Below are 27,386 nucleotides of genomic sequence, written 5' to 3'. Positions count from 1 at the left end.
GAATATCAAAGGTCTCTGTTAGCTCTGAGAGTCCAAGGTTTAAAGGCTCACTAGAGCTGGGCATGGTGGCTCCTGCCTGTAATCCCAGCACTTTGGGAGACCGAGGTGGGTGGATCAGGAGGTCAGTAGTTCGAGACCAGCCTGACCAACATAGTGAAACCCCATCTCTACTAAAAATACAAAAATTAGCCAGGCATGGTGGCACACGCCTGTAGTCCCAGCTATTCAACTCAAGAAGCTGAGGCAGGAGAATTGCTTGAACTTGGGAGGCGGAGGTTGCAGTGAATCGAGATGGTGCCACTGCATTCAAGCCTGGGCAACAGAGCAAGACTCCATCCCCCCCGCAAAAAAAAAAGGCCCACTAGAATGAAAACCTCAGGGCCAAGGGCTCCTGTTTGTCTTTTTCTGCGTTATATCCCTGCTATTACTCCTGTTTGTCTTTTTCTGTCTTATATCCCTGTATTAAGAACCATAACTGAGGCCGAGTGCGGTGGCTCAAGCCTGTAATCCCAGCACTTTGGGAGGCCGAGACGGGCGGATCATGAGGTCAGGAGATCAAGACCATCCTGGCTAACATGGTGAAACCCCGTCTCTACTAAAAAAAAAAAAATACAAAAAACTAGCCGGGCGAGGTGGCGGGCACCTGTAGTCCCAGCTACTCGGGAGGCTGAGGCAGGAGAGTGGTGTAAACCCGGGAGGCGGAGCTTGCAGTGAGCTGAGATCCCGCCACTGCACTCCAGCCTGGGCGACAGAGCGAGACTCCGTCTCAAAAAAAAAAAAAAAAAAAAAAGGACCATACCTGGCCCATATGTGCTCAGTAAATGTTTGTTGAATGAATATACCTTTCTACATCACAAGCTGGCAGAAGGGGGGCTTTTCTCAAACTTCATCTCTAGAGGTTTATGTTACTGTCCCTATGAGAGAATTTGGATTCAGACTTTCAGTTCTATGACTGTGGGCCAAAACCAACAAAGATCCAAATCCTCTTTCCTTGGGAGCTTCAGGAGAGTTTACCAGTTCATGTTTCCATTGAGTCTGAGAACTTTGCCTTTAAAATCTATTCCTGGCTGCTGCCTACCCCTTCCTGGTCTGGGGAATAGAGTCGAGGGGGCCATCCTTAGTCACCATCCTTTAACTGTCTCCACAGAAACAACAGAACCAAGAAATGGTGGATCAGTTGGAAGAAGTAACTGTTTGCTCACAACATGACTGCTGGATTTGGGGGGCACTCAGATGTAGAGGCTTCAGTCTCGTCTCACCCACTCCCAGCCTGGGGAAGGCTCACCCCCCAGATTCCACCCCATCCCCATAAGGTCCCTGATAACTTGGTCCCATGGGTGGAACTGTGCTGGGGCATTGGTGCCATTCTGGGGGCATGTCCCTTGCTGTACCATCTCTGCTTCCCCCTAGTAAGAGCTCTGTCTTCCTTTTCCTATAGGAAAAGAAAGAGTGCCACCAGAAGCAGGGAGCTCTAAGGGAGCAGTTACAGGTGAGTAGAGAGTGCGAAGTTCCCTCCTGTCCTCTGGAGAATGTTTCTTTCCTTCTCTTTCAGCTTTTAGCTTTTCTACCAAAGGTTCACATTCAGAATGTAGAAATCCTTGTATCAGAGAAAGCCGAGTTACAGACAGCCCTGGCTCACACTTAGCATGCTGCCAGGCAGAAAGAAGGTGGGAATCTGGGCACCCCATCATCCCTCCACTTGGCACTTTGACAGGCCATTTGGGGAGTCCTTTGGGCCCCATCTGAACCTGTCTCATTCCAGGAGAGTCTGAAGATCTGGCCAGCTGCCTGTAGTATTCCTGGCAGTGTGTGGGAGAGGTGGAGCAGGCTCTTTGCTGTCTCCATACAGCAGAAGAAAGCGACAGGGTGAGTCCAACCACCTGCTCCATCCCCTGGCAGCCTGGCCTCCCAGATGGCGGAGGGAGCCTAAAGGTCCCTTCTGCAGGATGGAGTGTCCTGCCCAGAAAGCAGCATGGACTATTTCTCACTGCTTGTGTGTGTGGTTGTTAGAGGTAGCCTGGGGCTGAGTCAGCTGCTGTGGGTGAGTTAGGGGTCCCATGGAGAGTGAGCACTGGATGCAGAGTTCGGAGGCCAAGTCCTCGCCCTACCCTTAACTGGCTTTGGCCTTTGCCAAGTGCCAGGTGGGGGATATGGTACTTGTACTGTGAAGGTACAGAAGAGTATCTTCAGTATGTTACCATTTGTGTAGAGAGAGGGAACGTGTGTGTGTGTGTGTCTACATACATACTATGATCATATACATAAAACGTGTCTACAAGGATTCATCAACTCAGGAAGGGGTTGGGGGAAAGGGGAAGGAGAGCATTAGGACAAACACCTAATGCATGTGGGGCATAAAATCTAGATGACGGGTTGATGGGTGCAGCAAACCACCATGGCACACGTATACCTATGTAACAAACCTGCACGTTCAGCACATGTGTCCCAGAACTTAAAGTAAAATAATAAATAAATAAAATAAAACACAAAAAACTCAGGAGAGAGGAACAGGGTGGCTGGGAGGTATTTCCCTTCTGTACCTTCTGAGCTTTGGACTATGTGAATGGATCATCCTTTCAAAAAGTGAACAAGAGATTGATTTCCCCCTTCCTATCTGTGCCCCCACCCCCAGTGAACAAATGGGCTTAGAGAATCAGATATACCTGAGGGTTCAAATCCCAGCTCTGAGTGATCTTAGGCAAGCACTTAATCTCTAATACCCCATGTTTTTTATCGACACAATAGAGGTAATAATAGTAGTTGTCTCATATGGTGGTTGTGAGGATTAAATGGGATTGTTAGCATGGTGGCTAGTGAAGCACTCAATAAGGGTTCAAACAGTGGTAGTAATAACAGTAAAATAATAACAATATTGTTTTATCCCTCTGGGCCTCTGTTAGCCAGCTATAAATTCAATCTCTTTCCCTGTCCCTTCACCCTTACTAAGTTCTTTTAAAAACAAATGAGACTGACCAGGCGCTCGGACTCATGCTTGTAATCCCAGCACTTTGGGAGGCCTAGGCTGGCGGATCATGAGGTCAGGAGTTTGAGAGCAGCCTGGCCAGCACAGTGAAACCCTGTCTCTACTAAAAATACAAAAATTAGCTGGGTGTGGTGGTCGGCACCTGTAAATTCCAGCTACTCAGGAGGCTGAGGCAGGAGAATTGCTTGAACCTGGGAAGCCGAGGTTGCAGTGAGCCGAGATAATGCCACTGCATTTCAGCCTAGGCAACAGAGCTAGACTCCGTCTCAAAAAAAAAAACAAAAACAAACAAACAAACAAACAAAAAGCAAATGAGATCATGGACTTAGAAATGCCTTGAAAAAATGTCAGGTGTGATTCAGAGTGAGGAAGTGTTACTGTGGAATAGTTACTGAGCTATTGGTACTGGTCGGCCAGCTGCTCCTCTGCCTGCTATATCCTGACTTAACCTTGGCCTGTATTTTCAGTACAACAAGGAGTTAACCAAAGAGAGAAACACCCTCAGGCTGGAGTTATACAAGAACAGGTAGCATGGAGGAAGGTGGGATGGGAGGTCTGGGGGCCCTTAGCATGGGTGATGTGCTGGGAGGTTGAGGGGGTACAGGTAAGCATGGTGAGGTGGTCATACAGGTTTGTACGTGTGCACAGTTAAGCTGTAGTGCTGGTGACTCATGGTGTAGCCTCGAACAACTCACGCCTTCTCTCGGGCCTGCCATCTGTAACTTTGGATTCCTGGGGTTCCTTCCAGTGCTACGGTTCTGTGGTTGTGAGGCAAGGGTGGAGGGTTGATCACCAAAGCAGTCCTTTCTGTTCTTAGTTCATTCCTTTCTCTACTGCCTCTGGCCATAACTGAATCAATGAGGACTGAAACAGGAGAAATCAGAACTGAAAGAGAAGCTTTGAGTCCTAGTGACTGAGAAGGCTGGCATAAAGCTTAACTTAGAAGAGCTGCAAAAGAAATTACAAATGACTGAACTGCTTCAACAGGCTAAGGACTGCAGCCGCGGAGGTGGTTGGAGCCCCATTCAGCTGGGGCCATGGTCTAGGGATCATGCCAAGAGTTGGAAAATTTCGGTCCTTGTTCTGATGCTGCCATAGAATCCTCTAGAGAGTGCTAAAAAATCTACAAATTGGGGCCCTACCATAGACCTGGGGAATCAGAATCTCAGGGTTAGGGCTTAAAAAAAAATTTTTTAACACATCATAGATGAAAACCATTATTTTATAAATTACATTTATATGGCTAGCTAATGAGTCTGTTTATTTCCATCTGAGGTTCAAGCCAACACTTCCACTATTCCATGGGTAATAATAGAGAGTAGAGGTTTTGTTTTGTTTTTTTGTTTGTTTGTTTGAGATGGGGTCTCTATCACCCAGGCTGGAGTGCAGTGGTGTGATCTTGGCTCACTGCAGCCTCTACCTCCCAGGCTCAAGCGATCCTCCTGCCTCAGCTTCTCAAGTAGCTGGGACTATAGGTGCACACCACCACACCTGGCTAATTTTTGTATTTGTAGAAACGGGGCTTTGCCATGTTGCCCAGGCTGGTTTTGAACTCCTGAGCTCAAGTGATCCGCCTCCCTCAGTCTCCCAAAGTGTTGGGATTCAGACATGAGCCACCATGCCCAGCCTGAGATCTTTTTAAAATTATTTAATTTTTTATTTCTAAAACAAAGAAACTTGACAGCAGAGTTGTATTGACTGAGTTGTACACTGAGCCTAGCCCTAGCCCTTTTAAGGGGCACTGTTGGAACGGCCCAGGCTCCCCGAATCTAAACTTCTCACTCTTCACTATCTAGTTTTCAAGGCACTGTGAAGGCCCTGATACTAAACAGCAGTTACTGCAGGCCATGGAGGAGTGGGCATAGCTGGAAGCACACCTGGGGCAGGCAGGGGAGGGATATGGAAGGAAGATGACCCCAGGTGGCCAGGAGCAGGTGAGGACCAGTGACAACCCTTCATAACTTCTGTCCCCATTCTTGAAGGTAATGGAGTCAGTTGGACAACTACAAATGGAGAGAGAGACGTATGCTGAAAATCTGAAAGGAGGGAGTGCCATGTGGCAGCAGAGGATGCAGTAGATGTCAGAGCAGGTGAGACCTGACCCTTCAGCCCCCCACCTTATATAGATCACTTGATCTTTCTAGGCATCTGTAAAATGGGAAGACTATAGCCAGAGGTGATCATGGGTCTAGGCTATGTGGAGGCAGGGTCAGAGATGGAGATGGTAGCCCATCCAGCCACCAGCCCCTCTCTTCAGGGTCCTTTCCCACTGTATTTTGGGCAGGTGCGCACATTGAGAGAGGAGAAGGAGCATAGCATGAGTTGGGTATAAGAACTGGAAATGAGCTTGGCTGAACTGAGTAACCAAATGGGTAAGCTGGGGCTGTGGTGACCTGGGAGCAGGACTGGTATCAGAGTGCTGTGGGGGTGGCTTAGAATGCCCCAGGGAGGTGGGTGGATGGAGGGCTTTGGGGCAGAAGGAAAGAGGTCTGTACCAGGAGTTGGCAAGTCTCGTAATCTCCATGAGCCTCAGTGTCCCCATCAGCAAAGAGGGAAGTGTGCCCATTGTCAGCCATCCACAGTTGTCTCTATCAGAAAGTGGCGGGAAGACTGGCTAATATCCGAGTACAAGGAATCATTAGCAGGGAGGCCAAGTTTGGGGAGCCTGAGAGGAGCTGTGGACCAAGAGGAGGGTTTTTTTTTTTTTTTTTGAGAATCCAGAGGCCCTTACTGTCGCTTCCTTTTTTACCTGAGCCGTGCCCCTGGAACTCCAAGCAGGGCCCTCCAAGGTGGAGCAGCAGCTACAAGCAGAGGCTGACCACCTGCAGAAGGAACTGGATAGTCTGGCAGCTCCAAGCCGAGGAGCAAGACACTGAGGGCTTCAGTCACCCGAACCACGAGTGGGAGGAGAGGCTGCTGGAGCTGCAGCAGGTGGCCAAGCTCTTGGGGGAGCAGGCAGACAAATCTTGGAGACCATGCAGAATGACTGCACCACCATCAGCCGCGTGCTCACCCAGAACCACGAGCTCAAGGAGCAGCTGTCTGAGCTGCAGAATGGATTCATAAAGCTGGTGCGTGACCCCATCAGGAGAGCCTGCCCTCCTCCCTAACCCTCCCGACCTTTGTTTTCCTGCCCATAAAATGAGGCAGTGTACCCCTAATGTGAGATGGTACTTCTGAAGGTACCTGTGAACCAGAGCCCTGCTCTGATGGCTGTGGGAAAGAGGGAATGATTTTTCTAACCTGCCTCCACCCTTCCTGGTGCCATGGGAGGCAGACACCAAGTTCTAGGGTCTCCAGCTGCAGTGGATGGCTGCCGATTGCTTCTCTCTGTCCAGACTAACGAGAACATGGAGATCACCAGTGCAATGCAGTTGGAATAGCACGTAAAGAGGGAGCTGGGAAAGAAGCTGGGCAAGCTAAAGGAGACGGTAACACTGCCCCATCCAAGAAGAGCTGGAAGGCGGGCACCAGCCTCTGGGGAGGGCAGGTGTGAGGCCAGAGGCAGCTCCAGCCTGGGGGACAGGTGACCCCAGCACCCTCCAGGGCAGTCCTGTGACTGTTTCTTGCTTCCTGCCCTCTGACTTTTAGTGGTGGGCTCCTCCCAGGTCTGAACATCATCATCCCGGCTAGAGTCATGGAGCCCCCAAACATAGGGAAAGAGACGGTGGTATAAGAGGCTCCTCAGAGTCAAACTGGATTCTGGCCTTGGCTCCCCTCATCACCATTCAACTACTTTGCATCTCTAAGTCTCAGTTTCTTTACCTTAAAAGGGAAGTTAGCACCTTTCTCGCAGAGGTGCTGAGGATTAAATGCGATAATACGTGGAAAGCATTAGGCATGTGGCACAGTTAGCAGATGGAGGTTGGCTCCTCTGCTTTTCCATCAGTCTGTGGCCTAGTTTAAATGGTGGGAGGAAGGGTGTGAGATTTAAGTCTGGGTGTAGGGGATCAGTCAGTGTGGTTGGAAAAATTGTAAGATGAAGTTATAGGATATAGACACAAACCTTCTTGGAAGGCCAGAAGGTCTGCACAGCTTCAGTAAAGGATTTGGCTGAAAGCAGCCTAATCCCCTTTACCTTGAGTTGATAGCAGTAGAGCAAATAATATGGGAATGTGGGGGAGTTTATCTGAATAGCTTGTTTACTCATGTGGTCCTAAGACCAACCTTTGATTATCCGCGGGTGCATGATTGCTCTCTACTCGGTGGTCGGCAAAGTTAATTACTCACAGGTGTGTTGACTCAAAGCCTTTGTCATTAAGTCTGTGCTGAATAAATGCCCTCAGGGCCAGCTGGTCAAGGCACACAGCTCTTTGTGTGTGTGGCCTGGCCCCTTAGCCGCTCTGTCACTGAATATCGGTGTCTGAGTATGTTATTCATCCGCCATGCAGCTGGGGTCTGCAGGATAGACCCTTGCAAGTGGTGCCCTCCGGGAGGCACACTGTGAAAGATCACAACGGACCCCTCAAAAACGAAGATGAAAAGAACTGTGCAAACAGTAAGTTAGTAAGTCATTGATGCCCACTCGGAATTTCCAAGTTTGGGGGGATTGTTCAGGCTAGGGTTTCATTATGGGACAACAGTTATCAGCTTAACACAAACAGTATATAAAAGTATTGAAAAGCTGCTTAAAGCTAGTGGAGCCTTGGTTTCACAGGCTCAATTAAGGGACCTAATGCAAACTGTTGTCTCACATAACTCATGGTTCCCAGAAAAAGGAACGCTAGACGTAGAGCTCTGGGAACAAGTGGGGAGAGATCTTAATCAACATCATGCGCAAGGGCAACAGGTCCCAGTATCATCTTTAATGCTATGGGCCTTAGGGTGACCCTGGCTCTGTTATACACAGAAGAACCTAAAAAAGGGGAAGGAGGAGGAACCGTCACCTGCCTTACCACCTCCTTTTCGCTCAGCCCTGATATCAGCAGACCAAAATAACAAAGAGGAAATGGAGGTTTTGCCTGAGCCGCCTCCTGCAATAAATAGGAAAAAAGACAAGAGCTACGCTACAGCTATGGGACCCTTTCTTAGGCAAGAGGCATTAAAAGGGGAGCTCTTAGCCTGCCTGGTAATGCAAAGTTGACAAGGCAATTGGGTATATAAACCTATTTCTTTTAACGTTTATAAAAAGTTAAGAAAAAGCATTAGAGGTTGAAGCCGTGTGGCCAAGCTGGTGGTAGGCAGAAGGAAATGCCTGGCAGCAAAGGAAGCTCGCAGACCTGGAGCCAGTGAGTGCTTCCAGGAACTCGGCCTGCACAGAGGTAGCAGTGACAAGGAGCCAGGCCCAGCACACTAGAGCTGGCCTGCTAGGGAGAGGCAGGAGGCGTGCACGAAGGTCCACTCGACTGGCAGCAGCTGCCCAGCGGCAGCAGGTTGAGGGAGCAGCACAGACAAAAGGCAGCACAGACAAAAAGCAGTGCAAGTGCAACATGGCCGCTGCCCTGGGACCCACCTGCTAGACGCCCAGCTCCGCAGGTGGCCCACGGCAAAATTTCACGTGTTCCTTGTATACAAGTGACATCCCGGATTATAATTCTCTGCTAAGATTTAAGTACAATTTAAGAATTTAAAACACCTCTTTCTAATAATGGCCACTGTTGCTTTTACACTGTTTCCCTGGAAAAGCAAGACAGAGAAAAATTTGTGTTTACAATACCAGCTATCAATAATGAAAGGCCAGCTTTCCCGATTTCACTGGAAAGTGCTTCCTCAAGGAATGCTAAACAGTGCTGCCATGTGTCAGTATCATGTAAATCAAGCTTTGTTCCCCAGCAGAAAAGAATTTCCTGATTGCAAGGTTATTCATTTTATGGATGATATTCTACTAGCAGCCCCAATGGAGCCAATGCTTTTAAGTTTGTATACCTCTGTCATAAAGAATGCACAGCTGAGTGGTTTAATCATTGCACCTGAAAAAGCACAAATGTCCTCTCCTTGGAAATATCGGGTACATACTTACTTCCTGGTCAGTAAAACCTCAAAAGGTTAAATACTAGCAACTTACACGCCTTAAATGATTATCAGAAATTACTAGGCAATTTTAATTGGCTTCACCCCACCTTGGGCATTCCTACTTATAAGCTGCAAAACATGTTTTCTATCTTAAAGGGCAACACAGCCCTGGATTCTCTCAGATATTTAATCCCTGCAGAAAAAAAAAAAAAAAAGATGGAAGAAATACAACAGGCTATTTCTCAAAGACAACTAAATCTCATAGATCAAAAATATTCTGTTCAATTGTTTATTTTTCCCACTAAACACTCCCCTACAGGGTTAATAGGACAAATGGCTCCAGAGCTATGTTTTTTTAGCGTGGGTTTTTTTGCTCACATACCGAGACTAAAACACTATCTCCCTATATCCAGTTAATCAGTAAAGTCATATATTCAGGCTGCAGATGATGCAGTCACTTGCTAGGTTGTGATCCTGATATCATCAGGATTCCTTTAAATAAAAAGCAATTCAAAGCAGTATTGCCCTTATCGATGGACTTCCAAATAGCACTCTGATTACACAGGTCAAATAGAGCATATCATTCCTGCTAACTCCTTCAGTTTATCATACTCCTATGATTTTCCCTACAAAAAGAGTTCACTTCCCCATAAATGCTTTAACACTGTTTACTGATGGTTCTAGTAAACATGGAAAAGCAGCAGTCTGGTAGAGACCACATAATTCCATCACTCGATCTGGATTTACTAGCACTCAGAGAGCTGAGTTTGGGGCCTTGATATTGGCTTTGGAAACTTTTTCCACTCAGCCCCTCAATATTGTTAATGACTCTGCTTACTCTGTTTTTTTACTGCAGAACCTTGAGACAGCCCTAATTAAGTCCACTCTGGAGTCCACCCTGTGTGCTCTTTGACTTCAATTGCTAGATCAGTGTACACATCCTATTTTTATTACACACATTCAGGGCCACAGCTCACTGCCTGGCCCATTGATTTATGGCAATGATCAAGCATACCTTCAGGTTGTAACATCACTGCTTGACCAAGCCACCCAATCACATCAATTTTTCTGGCAAAACTAGAGAAACTTATCCAAACAATTTCAATTTACCCAGAGGCTGGCTAAATAAATTATCCTGCAATGCTGAGATTGCCAGCTCACAGGCACATCCCCTCCTTCAACAAGTGTTAACCCTAGAGGATTGGCACTTTATCAGTTATGGCAAACAGATGTTACACACATCCCTGAATTTGGAAAACTTAGATATGTACATGTCTCCATTGATACCAATTTTCATTTAATTAGTGTACACACCCTTCCTGGAGAGTCTACTCGATATGTCATTAAACATCTTTTAACTTTTGCATTTATGGGGCAACCCATAAAAATTAAAACTAATAATGGTCTAGCTTATGCCAGCTCACAATTTCAACAATTTTGTCACACGTGGAACATCCAACATTCCACAGGCATCCCATATAATCCCCAAGGACAGGCCATAGTAGAACGTGCCCACTCCACCCTTAAAAATATGCTCAAAAAACAAAACAGGGGAGTATGGATAAGGACCTTGCAACGCTAGTGGCACAAGCCTTATTTACCCTTAATTTTTTAAATTTAGATGATAAATTTCAATCCACTGTAGAAAAGCACTTTGCTAAAACCTCTCAAGACATAAAACTGTAGTTTTATGGAAAGATGTAAACAGTAATGTATGGTGAAATCCAAGTGAATTGTTAACTTGGGGAAGAGGGTATGCTTGTGTTCACACCCCCTCAGGTCCTCTTTGGATTCCAGCACAATGCATCAAACCATACCATTACGTAGCTAGGACCCAATCTGGTACCAGAAATGAAGGAAGTGACCCTACAGGACTCGCTGCCCTGGATGATGCGACTTCCTCGGACGACACAAGCCCTGGACATTACCTGGGGGATGCTGAAGAAGGCAACTCAGGAGGCGGAATGAATCCTGCTCTGGACACAGACACCATTCACTCCAGATAATCCGTTCCTTGCTATGCTCTCTATTGTACGTTGCAACTCACATAGGGTATTGATCCTTCATATGTTCTTGCTTTGTCTGCAACTTATACCTGCTACACTCTATTGGGCTCATATCTTAGATCCACCTTTCTTTCGCCCTGTCACCTGGGCAGACACCTCCTTCTCAGCCTTTAATAACGTAACTGCTTGGCTAGGAGGGATAGATTTACCCCCAGTGGGGTCCATCATTAATGGCACACATTAGACTAAGGTGCCAGGTAACACTACATATCATTCCACTATCCTCCCACTGTGTGTAAGTTATAAAAGGTCTAACCCTTACTGTGTACCTGCCCAAACACACTTATGGCTACATCATGACAAAGGAAATGTCTTAACATTCTTAGCTGCAGGTAGCCTCAAACCGGGCAATGCAATCAATGCCACTTTCCCAAACATTCCTTCCTATGCTAAAGAACAAAGCTGGGAAAGTAATGGATTCCACTTTAGCTGGGAGATCTGTCATGGGGAACAAGCCCGTATCCTCCAGTTAGGCAATTGTAACATCTTAGACTGGAGGTCCCACAGCCATTTGCAGGGAAGCCTTACTGATGTCCTCATCCATCATGGCATCAATCACAGTTTGGTAGCCACATCCCATTCCCCTATGATTTGGGCCAATGTGGGGGTGGATATTTCCGACCCCAAGTAAAATCCATGCCACCCCAAGACACTTTGTGGTGCCTGGGACATCTTAGCACCTCTTTTGACACCTGGCATGGGACATACCATAATTCCAGTCACAACTATACTATAACCTTTATTCATAATCACACTGATCAGTGCCTGATTTGCACTACCCATCCATATGTTTTCTTTATAGGAACTAATATTTCTGTTATACCCCAAAACTCCACGTTTGTGACCCGGGTGCAGGGACAGACTTGGTTTGCCTCATGTATTACTAATTACAATATATAATTTAAATATGACTAGAGTCATGGTATTAAGGAGACAATCTGAGGCATTCCCACCAGTTAATTTGACATGCGATTGGCAAGGTTCCTCTGCCCTTGCCACCTTCGAACGTGCCCTGTCCCAGGTCAGACCCAAAAGATTCATAGGCACACGTGTAGCCTTTATAGTCTCAGCCATAGTCACCCTAGTAACTGCTAGTGTGGCTGTAGCATCTATTACTGAATCAGGAAAAACAGCTGCTTTTGTAGATAATTTGGCCAGAAATGTTTCTAATGAACTTCTCTTACAGCAAGGTATAGATCAAAAGGTTCTTGCACATCTGCAAGTCCTTGAGGCTGCCCTTGGAATATGTGGGGGAGTGACAAGATGCACTGGCATTCCAACAGCAGTTAAACTGTGACTGGGAGCATAAACATATCTGTGTCACTTCTCTACCATGGAATCAATCAATACATAGTTGGGATGAGGTGAAACAACACCCCTGGGGAACCTTTCATGACAATTTAACAGCAGACATAAGGCAACTTAAAAATACAATTTTAGAATCCCTTCATACTGTAGATCTATCTACACACCCAACAAACAGCCATATGGAAGGGTGTGCAAGATCATCTCTCCTGGATAGACCACCGCTCCTGGGCATCACTCCTTGAGTGGAAAAGAATGTTGCTAATTATACTCATGTTTGTCTTATGTTATTTACTAATTTTAGGATGCAAAGCCGGAATAAGAGCAATGACCACCATTACTGAGAGACCAGTTGTTGCACACACATGTACTCTCCAGCTAACAAGACTGAATGCAAAAAACAGAAAAGGGGGAGATATAGGAGATCAGTCAGTGTGGTTGGAAAAATTGTAAGATGAAGTTATAGGATATAGACACAAACTTTCTTGGAAGGCCAGAAGGTTTGCATAACTTCAGTAAAGGATTTTTCTGAAATCCTTTTTACCCCTAATCCCCTTTACCTTGAGTTGATAACAATAGAGCAAATAACATGGGAGTGTGGGGGAGTTTATCTGAATACCTTGTTTACTCATGTGGTTCTAAGACCAACCTTTGATTATCCGCAGGTGCATGATTGCGCTCTACTTGGGGGCGGGTCGGCAAAGTTAATTACCCACAGGTGTGTTGACTCAAGCCTTTGTCATTAAGCCTGTGCTGAATAAATGCTGTCAGGGCCAGCTAGTCAAGGCCTGCAGTTGTCACAACTCTTTCTGTGCATGGCCTGGCCCCTTAGCTGCTCTGTCACTGAATATCAGTGTGAGTATGTTATTCATCTGCCATGCAGCTGGGGTCTGCAGGACAGATCCCTGCAGCTGGGGAAGGAGGCATGGGACTCTGGGAAAGGGAGGCAGTCACTTAGGCCTGGAACCAAGGGGCCGGGGCCTGGGAAAGCAACAGAGCCACACAGTGACCTTGCTACCCCATTTATGGGCCAGCCACCACCTGCCCTCATGCCCAGGGTCTTTCTGCAGATGGAGCTGAAGAGCCAGAAGGCTCGGTCTGCAGCAGCAGCAAGACCAGTACCTGAGTCACCTGCAGCAGTATGTTGCCACCTATCAGCAGCTGACCTCTGAGAAGGAGGGGCTGCACAACCAGTTATTGCTGTAGGCCCAGTTCGTGGACCAGCTGCAGCAGTAGGAAGCTCAAAGAAAAGCAATGGTCAAGATGGCCTGCCAAGAGTTGCGGGAGACCCAGGTGAGGGAGTTGCTCAGGGCAGGGCCCTGAGGGGAACGACCTGGCAACCTCTGTGCCTTCTCACTCTCTTTCTTGGCCCCTTAGGAGTGCCTGGAAGCTTTCAGTCAGCAGAATCAGCAGCCTCAGGCCCAGTTGAGCCTCATGGCTCTACCTGGGGAAGGTAGCGGAGACTGCTCACAGAAAGAGAGCCCCAGGAGGAAGGGATAACTGTTAGCAGCATAGGATTGAGGAGTTGAACAGACTTTTAGAACGGCTGGTCATTATGCCAATCAGGTGTCCACACTAAGTTCGGCACCAATATGGTGACCTCCTGGGAGCAGGGGACCACCAGGTTGCCTAAGGATGGTGAACTGGTCCCGCTCAGAAATGGAGTAGGTCAGAACTCCCGTGCCTATTGGTAGTGGGACTGCACCTGGACAACACGGCAAGATCTTGGCTCTTTAAAAAAATAATGAGGCCGGGCACGGTGGCTCATGCCTGTAATCCCAGCACTTTGGGAGGCTGAGGCGGGTGGATCACGAGGTCAGGAGTTCAATCAAGACCAACCTGGCCAAGATGGTGAAACCCCGTCTCTACTAAAAATACAAAAATTAGCCGGGTGTGGTGGCAGGTACCTGTAATCCCAGCCACTCGGGAGGCTGAGGCAGAGAATTGCTTGAACCCAGGAGGTGGAAGTTGCAGTGAACGGAGATTGCGCCACTCCACTCCAGCCTGGACAACAGAACGAGACTCCATTTCAAAATAAAGAAGAGCTGCTCATTCCCCGCTAGGGAGGGACTGGCCCAGGGCTACACAGTGAGAGTGGGGGCAGAGGTGGGCCTACTCTACCCTTGTTGGGTTGTCTGAGGACCTCTGGCCACCCCCAATAGGAGATGGACTGGACAGTGAGGAGGAAGTGGAGGTGCCTCAGCCCATGCCGAGCATCCTGGAGGACCTAGAGACCCAGAAGGCCATGGTGAGCCTGACTCCCCCTGCCCCATCTTTGCTGCCTCCCTCCATGGTCCCTCCCAGACCCCCTTCTGCTCTTGGGTTCCTGGCCTTCTGATTTCTCTGGACCCTCACCCCTTCCCTGGGAGCCAGTGGTCAGACACCATTTCACCTGTGACTAACAGGTGCGCCATCTGAGGCCCCCCCAAGGCAAAGACTGCTCTCCACCTCCCTGCCCTGTTTGTCCTGTGTATCCCCCTATAAGAATGCGTACCTCTTGCCTGCAGGGGGCATTTTTCAACTCAGCTGTAGCTAGTGCCCAGGAGGAGCAGGCATGGCTACGTGGGCAGCTGAAGGAGTGCACTGCCAGCACATGGCTCATCTGCTGGCCTCGGCCCAGAAGGAACCTGAGGTGGCAGCCCTAGCCCCAGGAACTGGGGGCAATTCCATGTGTGGGGAGACCCACTGGGCCCTGCAGGCGGCCATGGAGAGGCTGTAGGTGAGTCTTTCCAGGCATGGGCCAAAAAGGGTTGGGGGCAGGCAGGTCGCTGCCTTAATGTGACCCCATTATTTTGGCTCCAGAGCCGTTTTATGGAGCTCATGCAGGAGAAGGTGGACTTGAAGGAGATGGTGGAGGAACTGGAACATCGCTTCATCTAGCTGTCTGGAGAGACAGACATCATCGGGGAGTGGGAAGCCAGGGCACAGTAAGGAGAGCTGCACATCGGTCAGAGGGGCCCCAGCGTCTGAGCCCTGTCCTCCTGTAGGAGAGTACATCGCAGTGTACCAGAGCCAGAGGGCAGTGCTGAAGGAGCAGCACCAGGAGAAGGAGTGCATCAGCAGGCTGGCCCAGGACAAGGGAAAAGATGAAGGTAGGGCGTGGAACATCTCTGCAGGGGTGGGGGTGGGGATGGGCTCAAGCACAGGCAGAGCAACTGAGTACCCCTCCCTCCAGGTGAAGCTGCTGGAGCTTTTTGCGGCTTGTGAGCGACTGCAACGAGTAGCATGGAAGATTCCTGGCAGCTGCCCAGAACCCTGCTGATGAGCCCACTCCAGAGGTCCCAGCCCCCCAGCAGCTTGGGGCTGCTGACAAGCAGGGTAGTGAGTAGAGCCCTCAGGCAGGGTGGGCACACAGGAGGGCTCGCACAGCGCCCTGCCTCCCTCTCTCCAAAGATCTTTGCGAGGTGAGCCTTGCCAGCAGCGGGGAGCCTGTGCAAGGAGAGGCAGGGAAGGGTTCTCCCTGTGGTAACCCCACTGCGCAGCAGATCATACCGCTGCTTTATGGAGATGCAGAACCTCCAGGAGCACGCAAGCTTGGGCAGCAGCCCTTGCATTCCTTTTTTGTACCAGACTGCCGAGAACGATGAGGTGAAGATCACCAACATCTAAAAGCCGGCCACTGTCAGCAAAATCTGGAGAAGTGGGGCTGGAGGCTCTGCCTCTACCGTGCCCCTACCACCCCTTCCCAGTCAACTCTTTACCCTTACAGTAGCAAGCATAAGACCCCTGTCTAATGTGGAGAGACGGGTGGAGATGAGGTGAGGATCACCATAATCTAAAAGGCCACTAAATAAAATAAATTTTAAAAAGGTATGGGATTTTTAAAACATGTATGGGATTAAAGAAGTTATGGGATTTAAAATGTTATGGGATAAAAGTTATGAAAGTTATGAAAAGTTATGAAGCCGGACACGGTGGCTCATGCCTGTAATCCCAGCACTTTTGGAGGCTGAGGTGGGCGGATCACTTGAGGTCGGGGAGTTCGAGACCAGTCTGACCAACATGGAGACACCCTGTCTCTACTAAAAATACAAAATTAGCCAGACATGTTGGTGCATGCCTGTAATCCCAGCTACTGGAGAGGCTGAGGCAGGAGAATCGCTTGAACCAGGGAGGCGGAGGTTGCAGTGAGCCAAGATTGTGCTGTTGCACTCCAGCCTGGTCAACAAGAGTGAAACTCCATCTCAAAAAAAGAAAAAGGTATGAAAAAGGGCATAAAAAAGGATAAAAATGTTAAAAACAAAAAAACAAAATGGGCCACTGTCAGCAAAGCCTGGAGAAGTATGGGGCCAGAGGCTCCGTCCCCATCATGTCCCAGCCACCCATTCCCAGTCACCCCTGTACCCTTACAGTAGCAAAGTAAGACCCGTGTCTAATCAAGGGGAGGCAAACATGCAGACCCTTTCCCACCTTGGCCAGAGCAGACTCCTTAAATTTCTGGATGATGATTGTTTTCAGAGTCAGGCTCATAGAATTGGCTTGTTTGGAGGAGGCCTGATGGCCTCCTTAACTCTCACCAAAGGAATTTTTTTCCTTAGGAGGGCTCCCATCTTCTTACTCAGAGAGGCAGCTGAGGCAGGACAATGGCGCTTAATGAAGACCAGGTGAGGGCACGGGCTCTGGGGTGGCCCCCCTTCCTCAGTGTACATACTGTAGCTGTGTAACATTTTGTATATTCCAGTGATAGGGCCACCTCCTGTATCATACATAGCAGAGGTTGGGGCTAGCATATGGGGAGGAGGTTCTAATAGTTATTTGGGGCTGGGAAACTTATTTATTGATAGCATAGGGGAAGGAGACAGATGGGGTTGTGGCACTGTGGTGATGTGACTCCTGTTTATTTTGCATTTTATTTTGGAATGTATCTAGCCACATACAGCTTGGCCTGGTGTATTCCTGTTTCCCTCACTGGGTCATGAAATTTGTGCCACAGAACGGGGAGCCCCAAAGTGTCTGAGCATGTCCAGCTGGGGTATTGGGGACTTTCCAGGCCTGTTACCTGTATGCTGCCTGGTAACACCTGGAAAATTCCACAGGGACTGCCATAGCGCCTATGGAGGACCGTGGGGCCCTGACGGCCAACAGCCTCAGAAGCCTGATTTAGCAGTGGCAGGGAAGGCAGGTGCCAGCATCTAAGGGCACTGACTTCCATCCAGCCCAGGTGTCTTCCATTTTGTTCCCCTGGCTCCCTCGCCTGTCTGTGCCTGGATGACCCGTAGTGTCTCTCCAGGTTGCCAGCTGCCCTGCAGGCGCCCTCCAATCTGAGTTCATGGCTCTGCCCCCTAGTGGCCAGAGCCGGCTTCACAGGATGAGAGCCTGCTAAGCTCCAGAGGCTTTCCAGGACTGTCCCTTGGAAAGGATATGGTCTTTTCACCGTTCCCAATAGCACCCTAGCAATGGGTTGGCCCTTCCCTCCCCTGAGCTCCACAGAGAACACAACCAGCAGAGGACACATTCTCCGTCACCTAGCAATGGGTTTTATTCCCAGCCAAGGGACAGCAGGACTGGTAGAGACAGGCCACACAGCTGTCTGCACAGCACCCCTATGCTTGTCGGGGGGCAGGAGGGATGGTGGGGGCTGGCTGTCCACAGGCCAGGCATGACAGGGAGGCTCACTGGAGGTGGTGGACTTTGGATGGGGATTGTTGGGGGACAGTGTTCTCTTGTAGTTGGACCACAAGACTCCACAAGGACAGTACAGTGACTGATTCCCAGCGCTAGAGGAGAGGCAGTCAGCCATGTGTAGCGGTGTATACATATATATGAGTATTCAGAGAACAGGGCAGGGGCGTACGACAGAGGGGGCACAAGTTTTCCCCAACGGTCATGGCTGGATGTGTCAACTCACCACTACAGATGAAGGGGGCTGGTTTTGGGGCTAGGGGAGCCACTGTCAAGTCACAGAACAGTCGTCCAGGCAGTCTTGGAAAGGAAGGTCTCAGAGAAGAGGAGGGATCTGTTTAGAGGTGGAAGAGGGCCCTGGGGCTCTCAGGTTGGGATGGACTTACCTGACCCCATTGGCTGGCAGTTGGAGAGAGAGAGAGTAAACGGAAGAGAGAAAAGCGAGGCGAGAGCTGGTAAGGCAAGCGCAGCGTGCTGCAGCAGTGGTGGAAGGGCTAGGGAGGGGAGGACACAAGTGCAGATGTGGCAAGATTCCTGGAAAAGAGGGGCTAGAAGGGAAAGGGGAGGAAGATAGAGGGAGGAGCCGGAGCTTCACAGGTAATGCCTGGCGGCTGCGGCAGCCCTCCCCACCCACACATGCTGGCCTCTCACGGCACCTAGGCTAATGCACCCACAGTTCAAACTGATAATCAGCCCCCTCGGGCTTCCCACTTGTCACCCTGTCTTTCAACCCACTGGCCCAGGGCCACTCCTGGCTTTGGGGAGCCCTACACCACAGCCAGCAGGCCTGACAAAGAACATTGCTTGAACCAGGAGGATGAAGCTAAAAGGGATGCATGGCTGGAGGGAGTGCCCGAGTCCCCTCTAGGCAGTCAGAAAGCCCAGGACCCTGTGAAGGGACCCTGGGGGAAGTGGGGAGGGCAGGCAGCCGGATGCCAGTGGCCATAGATTTACAAGTCTAAGAGGGGAGCCTCAGCTGGTTGGGGGGCTACAGGTCGCATAAGTGAGGCTGGGCCCTTCCTGCTGGGAAAAGAAGAGCGAGAGCAGCAGGGGAAGCCTGGCTAGAGCTCAGCCAGACCAGTAGGCACTGTCGTCCCCTTGACTAAATAGCATAGGCGACCCCTAAGAGCAACAGGCCAAGGTGCCTGAGCCCACTGGCTGGCTATGGTCCTTCAGCTGGGGCCAGGGACACTGCCTTCAGTCACAGGCTAGCAGGTGTGAAGGTACCTGGGAGGGAGGCAAAACCCTACACTAGCAGGTATGATGGTACCCAGGAGGGAGGCAAGAGAAGAAAAAAGACCCGGCTCGGTGGCTCACGCCTGCAATCCCAACACTTCGGGAGGCTTAGGCGGGTGGATCACCTGAGGTCAGGAGTTCAAGACCAGCCTGGGCAACATGGTGAAACTCCGTCTCTACTAAAAATACAAAAATTAGCTGGGCACAGTGGCACGTGCCTGTAATCCCAGCTACTTGGGAAGCTGAGGCAGGATAATCACTTGAACCTGGGAGGCAGAGGTTGCAGTGAGCCAAGATCGTGCCATTGCACTCCAGCCTGGGCGACAAGGGTGAAACTCTGTCTCAAAATAAAAAAAAAAATAAATCTTAAAAAATTAGCCAGGTGTGGTGGTGTACACCTGGGGTTCCAGCTATTTAGAAGGCTGAGGTGGGAGGATTGCTTGAGCCCAGGAGGTTGAGGCTGCAGTGAGCCATGATTGTGCCACTGCGCTCCAGCCTGGGCAACAGAGCAAGAGCCTGCCTAAAAATAAATTTAAAAAATTTTTAAAAATGAGAAAGATGGGAGGAGGGCGATTGCGTTTGATTTTTTCTAAACTTTAATTGAAATTTAGCTTTTCCTTCCATGGTGAATGTTGCTAGGAACAAACCTCATTAGTGTTAGCAGCACCTGTTACTTTGTTACCAACAGAAATCACAGATATTCTCATATTACACTGCAGCTGTTGCAGACATCTTGAGATAGCATTTTTGCTCATCATTACCTCGAAATTATGGTAATTAGACCCAACTTTGGATCTTGTTCTTTAATGTGCCAATAAAGCATATCATGTAATATCACAAATATTTTCATAAACTTTATTTTGATATAATTTATTTCCATTGCTTTCTGTATTTTGTACACTTTAAAAAAAAAAATCTATTCCGAGCAGTCCATAGGCTTCCTCAGATACCAAAGAAGTTCATGGCACAAAAAGGCTAACGATGCTGGGGTCTAACCCAGAGTAGGTTTGCTGCCAAAGTGAGGTCCTGGAAGCATTCAAATGCAAAGAAATGTGTTTCTGTGATTTTCCATGAGACACTCTCTCCACCTCCCTTTCAGGTAGGATACTTTTATGGGCAGAACCTGGTCATTTTCCTAAGAAGACGAAGGCTTTGTGTACAAAAGGGGGTAGAGCCCAGGATGGCTATGGGCCAGAGGTGAAGATTCCAAAGTCAGACAAATAAAGGGGGTATCTCTTTATACTCAGTAGAAATGTGGGGCTGAGGAGGGGCAAGGCCCAGGTGAGCTCCATGAAGAAGGGTTGGGGTAGGAAGGTAGAGGGACAACTCTGGGAATTGGAGGTTGCAATGAGAAGAGATCATGCCACAAAACTCCAGCCTGGGTGACAGAGCGAGACCCTGTCTCAAACAAACAAACAAACAAAGAGGCTTCCCGAGAGGAGTTCTGTTATTTACAACATTTTACAGAACAATGTAGGTAAAGAATAAGGCTAATCTATATCAGAGAAACAAAGGCTACAGCTGCCTAGGTTGTAACTGCCTGTTTTTTGTTTTGTTTTGTTTTTGATTCAGGTGCTACAATCACATTCCTTTAAGGCTGAGAATATTTTAAAGTTTCAACAATTCATATTTGGAGTTATTTTCTTTTTCTTTTTTAAAAAATTGAGACAGGGTCTTTCTCTGATGCCCAGGCTGAATTGCAGTGGCATGATCTCAACTCACTGAGGCAAGTGCTCCTCCTGCCTCAGCCTCCCCAGTAGTTGGGACCTCAGGTGTGAGTTACCACACCTAACTAATTTTTTTTATTGTTTGTAGAGACTAGGTTTCACCATGTTGCCCAGGCTGGTCTTCAACTCCTGAGCTCAAGCAATCCTCCCACCTCAGCCTCTCAAAGAGGTGGGATTACAGGCATGAGCCACCATGTACAGCCAGAGTTAATTATTTTCACAGTAGAGTTTCTTTGAGCCAAGTTTGAGAATTGCAACCCTGAAGACATTGATTTAAGTTTCCTTGAATATATGCTCCAACTAGTAGCAGTTACAGTTGGTTTGTTTTGTTGGTTTTTGGGGTTTTTATTGAGACAGTGTTTTGCTGTTGCCCAAGCTGGAGTGCAGTGGCATGATCATTGCTCACTGCAGCCTTGACCTGCTAGGCTCAAGCAATCCTCCCTCCTCAGTCTCCTAAATAGCTGGGGCTACAGGCTCAAACCACCACTCCTGGCTAATTTTTGTATTTTTTTTGTAGAGTCAGGCAGGGTTTTACCATATTGCCCAAGCTGGTCTTGAACCCCTGGGCTCAAGAAATCCACCCACCTCAGCCTCCCAAAGTGCTGGGATTACAGGGAGGAGCCAACAAACCTGGCCTGGCCACAAGTAGGTTTTTAAAGGAAAAGAGGGCCGGGCATGGTGGCTCACACCTGTAATTCCAGCACTTTGGGAGGCCAAGGCGGATGGATCACTTGAGGTCAAGAGTTCGAGACCAGCCTGGTCAACACAGTGAAACACCCTCTCTACTAAAAATACAAAAAAAATTTTAGCTAGACATGGTGGGGGGCGCCTGTAATCCCTGCTACTCGGGAGGCTGAGGCAGGAGAATTGCTGGAACCCAGAAGGCAGAGGTTGCGGTGAGCCAAGATCGCACCATTGCACTCCAGCCTGGGCAACAAGAGTGAAACTCCATCTCAAAAAAGTTCTTAAATTGCTTACCAAGACTTTAAATTGGTTCATTAAAATAACATAAGCTATTTATTGGCTATATGTTGTTCTTTGTAACAGAAAATCCAGGAACATGAAGATAGTGAATGAGGGTATACTGTGCAACTTGTGGTAACATTTTAAGTCATTTGGGCTAGGCTGGGTGGCTCACACCTGTAATCCCAGCACTTGGGGAGGCTGAGGCGGGTGGATCACTTGAGATCAAGACTTCGAGACCAGCCTGGCCAACATGGTGAAACTCCGCCTCTACTAAAAATACAAAAATTAGCCAGGTGTGGTGGCATGTGCCTGTAGTCTCATCTACTTGGGAGGCTGAGGCAGGAGAATCACTTGAACCTGGGAAACGGAGGTTGCGGTGAGCCGAAATCACGCCATTGCATTCCAGCCTGGGCATCACAGCAAGACTCTGTCTCAAAACAAAAAATAAATAAATAAATAAAATAAACATTTTAAGTAATTTGTTAGCTAGTCTGGAAACTACAGGGTAAGAGATAAAAAACCAAAATGCCTTTAAACAACCCTAGACATGGGTGGGAGAATGTGACTTATGTCTTATTCTCATGTCTCTCTGGGTCTAATACATTTTATATACCTCACATTTTCCAGACTGCTCTGAGCTACTTTTCTTTCTCATAGTCATTCTATTTTCTCCAGTTAAGTTATAAAATCTAAAAACCCTTCCCAAAACAAAACAAAAGTTATAAGATCTCTTACGCCAATCAAGTAAAGAATATTTTATAAATCTTACATCATAGAGCAGCCATCGTTTCTATTTATCTTTCATCCTTTAAAATATGCTATTTTCAGACCAGGTGTGCTGGCTCACGCCTGTAATCCCAGCACTTTGGGAGGCCAAGGCAGATGGATCACCTGAGGTCAGGAGTTTGACACCAGTCTGGCCAACATGGTGAGACCCCGTCTCTACTAAAAATACAAAAAATTAGCTGGGTGTGGTGGGACTCTCTTGTTGTCCCAGCTACTCAGGAGGCTGAGGCAGGAGAATTGCCCAGGAGGCAGAGGTTGCTGTGAGCCTAGATTGCGCCACTGCACTCCAGCCTGGGCAACAGAGCCAGACTCCATCTCAAAAAAAAAAAAAAAAAAAAAGATTTAAGTTTCTTTTTCATTTCCTCATGACTTACATACCCTTTGATCAAGATTATTCTTGTTCTTGGCTTCAGCTACCATTATTCGTAAACCGGAATTTCCACCCAAAACTATAACTTTACAAAATTTCCACTGAGAAGTCCTCAGAAAGCCTTAACAGCAAGAAATTCAGCAGGATCTTATCTCCAAAACTGCCTGTCCAACTATATTACTTAACTAGTAGCGTGCCCCAAGCAAAAACCTCAATTACCCTCAGTGTTTATCCTTGATTTAATCTCTAGCATATGTCCTTTACCTTCTTTCACCTCTAATGATACTGTCTTACCTCTCACCTGAAATGCCACCACCTTCTCAATGCCCTTTCTGCCTCCATTCTATTCTCCATCCTCTGAACTGACAGCATAATTGTCTGTAAATATTTTTCTAACTCAGAAATATGAACATCTTCCCCAATTTACCCATCATAGAGGTCTTCAGGACTCACTATTTCCTATAAAATGATGTCCATGTATTTACATTTACAAACTCATCTCCCTCCAACCCTTTTTTGTTTTTTTTTGAGACGGCATTCTGCTCTTGTTGCCCAGGCTAGAGTGTAGTGGCGCAATCTTGGCTCACTGCAACCTCCACCTCCTGGGTTCAAGCAATTCTTCTGACTCGGCCTCCCAAGTAGCTGGGATTAAAGGCACCCGCCACCATGCCCAGCTAATTTTTGTATTTTTAGTAGAGACGGAGTTTCACCATGTTGGCCAAACTGGTCTCTAACTCCTGACCTCAAGTGATCCACCTGCCTGGGCCTCCCAAAGTGTTGGGATTATAGGCCTGAGCCACTGCGCCTGGCCGAAACTCATAGTCTTGTCTGGTGAATGTTTAACAACTAGATCTCTAGGAGAAAAAGCCCTGTTTTCTGTGTTGTAAATACTGTCATCATGGCTAATTTCTAATAATAATAAACTACCCTTGTGGACAAAAAGAATCAAAGTCTATAAACTATCTGAAGATATTTATTCTGAGTGAAATATGAGTGACCATGGCCCATGACACACAGCTCAGGAGGTCGTGAGAACATGTGCCCAAGGTGGTAGGAGTGCAGCTTGGTTTTATACATTTCAGGGAGGCACAGATATCAATCAAATACATTTAAGAAATACATTGGTTTGGCTGGGCGTGGTGGCTGACGCCTATAATCCCAGCACTTTGGAGGCTGAGGCAGGCGGATCATGAGGTCAGGAGTTCAAGACCAGCCTGGCCAATATGGTGAAACCCAGTCTCTACTAAAAATACAAAAAATTAGCTGGGTGTGGTGGCATGCACCTGTAGTCCCAGCTACTTGGGAGGCTGAGGCAGAAGAATTGCTTGAACCCAGGAGGCAGAGGTTGCAGTGAGCCAAGATTGCACTACTGTACTCTAGCCTGGGTGACAGAGTGAGACTCCATCTCAAAGAAAAAAAAAATACATTGGTTTGGCCAGGCGCGGTGGCTCACGCCTGTAATCTCAGCACTTTGGGAGGCTGAGGATGGCAGATCATGAGGTCAGGAGATTGAGACCATCCTGGCCAACATGATGAAACCCTGTCTCTACTAAAAATACAAAAATTAGCTGGGTGTAGTGGTGTGCGCCTGTAGTCCCAGCTACCTGGGAGGCTGAGGCAGGAGAATCGGTTGAAGCCGGGAGGCGGGGGTTGCAGTGAGCTGGGATCGCGCCACTACACTCCAGTCTGGCAACAGAGCGAGACTCCATCTCAAAAAAAAAAGAAAAAAAGAAATACATTGGTTTGTTCCAGAAAGATGAGACAAATCAAAGGAGGGGATCTTCCAGGCTATAGGTAAATTTAAACATTTTCTGGTTGACAATTGGTTGAGTTTGTCTAAAGACCCTGATGTTCTTTCTGGTTAAGATAAAAGATTGTGGAGACCCTTTGGGAGGCCGAGACGGGCGGATCACGAGGTCAGGAGATCGAGACCATCCTGACTAACACGGTGAAACCCCGTCTCTACTAAAAAAAATACAAAAAACTAGCCGGGTGTGGTGGCGGCGCCTGTAGTCCCAGCTACTCGGGAGGCTGAGGCAGGAGAATGGCGTAAACCCGGGAGGCGGAGCTTGCAGTGAGCTGAGATCCGGCCACTGCACTCCAGCCTGGGCGACAGAGCCAAACTCCGTCTCAAAAAAAAAAAGAAAAAAAAAAAAAAAAAAAAAAGATTGTGGAGACCAAGGTTCTTTTGAAGTCTTAATGTGGCTGCCCTTAGAGACAATAGATGACAAATGTTTCCTATTTGGACCTTTAAAAGGTGCTAGATTCTTAGTTAATCTCTTTAGGATTGAGAGGGCCTGTAAGAAAAAGACCTAGCTATGTTAATAAAGATTCTTTATAGAGGCAAATTTTCCCCCACAAAGATGGCTTTGGGCCATGTCAAAATATGGCAAAGGAATACGTTTTGGGGTAAAATATTTTGACTTTTTTCTTTGTCACTGATAAAACAGGATGAGGTAAAGAAGCTGGCCAAAACCCATCAAAACCAAAATGGTCATGAAAGTGACCTCTGGTCATCCTCACTGCTCACTAAACACTAATTATAATGTATTTGCATACTAAAGAAACTCCCATCAGGGCCATGACAGTTTACAAATATCATGGTAACATGGAGAAATGACCCTATATGATCTGAAAGGGGGAGGAACTTTGAGTTCCAGGAACTCCCTGCACCCTTATTAGAAAACTCATGAATAATGTACCTTTTGTTTAGCACATAATCAAGAAATAACCATAAGTATAGTTGGGCAGCCCATGCTGCTACTCTGCTTATGGGGTAGCTATCCTTTTATTTCTTTACTTTCTTAATAAACTTGGTTTCACTTTACTCTGTCAGCTTGGTCTTGAATTCTTTTCTGCAGAAGGCAGGAACCCAAGTGGCCTCCTGGCCTGAACCCCAATTTGGGAGTCACCCTACCACAACCAACATAGCTACAAATATCTGCAGAGTTAGGTTTTGATATGGACATGAGACGGAAATACTGGGTAGAAGAAGGTAGTTCCCTGGCAAACGACCTACTCTCAAGCCTGGAAACCCGCAGCCCTAAATGGGAACAGGCATTTCTGTTTTTGTGCTCAAAAGTTGCGTTTTGGCCCGCCACACCCCCCTATCTTGTATTCATAGAAACCTCAAACCCCAGGCTTCACAATCAGATAAGCAGACAAGGAGATGAACAGAAGAGCAGAAGAATGGCAGAACAGTACAGCAGAGAGAAGTAGTGACTGACCTCCAAGAGGAGTTCCTCTCGGGGGCAGTCAGAGGAGATTGGCCACTGGGTGGCCAAACTCCAGGGGCAGATCATCTTCCCACTCTATCCCCTTTCTTGCTTCCCATCCATCCTGTTGAGAGCCACCTCCACCACTCAATAAAACCCCCACATTCACCATCCTTCAAGTCCGTGTGTGACCAGATTCTTTCTGGATGCCTGACAAGGACCTGGATACTAAGAGGGCACTGAGCTGGTTAACACTTAAGCCACCTGTGGACAACAAACCTAAAAGAGTGCAGTGTAACACATGCCCACTTGGGCTTCAGGAGTTGCAGGTACCCACCCCTAGATGCTACCATGGGGCCAGAGTCCAAAAGTGCTTGCCCCAGCTTCTGCACTTGCCCATCTGTGTGCTCCTCCTCCTGTAAGGGGTTTGTGTGTGCTCGGTGGCCGAACAGATGAGTCACACCCCCGTGTACTTTGTGCATTGCTGTTAGTCCTGCGAGTGAAGTCAGGGAAACCTGCTTCAGTTTTAAATTCAAGCCTTTGATTTCAGGGTCCATTCTTTTAAAAAAATTAAATGGATTTATTCACATCTTTGAAATAATACCTTCACTATAAGTCTGTCGCCAAATGAATTACTCCTTCCTCTGTGTTCTTATAACACTTTGCTTGTTTTTGGTAAAGTTATTAATATCTAGCTTTATTGAGCTTGGTATATATTAGGGAATTTGTTAAACAGTAGGTACTAATAATATTATCTCTTAACACATGAGATCACTGAAACTGAGAAAGATTAATTAGATGAAGTTTACATAGTCACAAAGTGGCCAGCATTTGAACCAGAATCTACTAACAGAAATGAAGGTCTAAGTAACATGAATCTGCCTTCCAAGCCAGGCCGTTAACTCTGATGGCAGGAACAGAGTTTTTTTGTTTTTATTAAGGCAACCCCAGGATACTTGAACAGTGCCTGGTTTATAATCTATGATAAATGTTGAGTGTAGTTGGCCGGGTGTGGTGGCTGACGCCTGTAATCCCAACACTTTGGGAGGCTGAGGTGGGCCGATCACATGAGGTCAGGAGTTCGAGACTACCCTGGCCAACATGGTGAAACCCCGTCTCTACTAAAAATACAAAAATTAGTCTGAAAATCCCAGCTAA

General features: G+C 47.7%; 1 pseudogene; it reads left to right on the top strand.

Moving 5' to 3' along the window:
* Positions 1 to 19,964, top strand: part of LOC103239522 (golgin subfamily A member 2-like) — a 48,670-nt pseudogene extending 28,706 nt beyond the window's left edge.
* The last annotated feature ends 7,422 nt before the right edge of the window (positions 19,965 to 27,386 follow it).

Source organism: Chlorocebus sabaeus, chromosome 11 (assembly GCF_047675955.1).
Source record: "Chlorocebus sabaeus isolate Y175 chromosome 11, mChlSab1.0.hap1, whole genome shotgun sequence".
NCBI lineage: Eukaryota > Metazoa > Chordata > Mammalia > Primates > Cercopithecidae > Chlorocebus > Chlorocebus sabaeus.
Note: the sequence above shows the minus strand (reverse complement) of the source record. Positions and strands in the feature narration are given on the sequence as shown.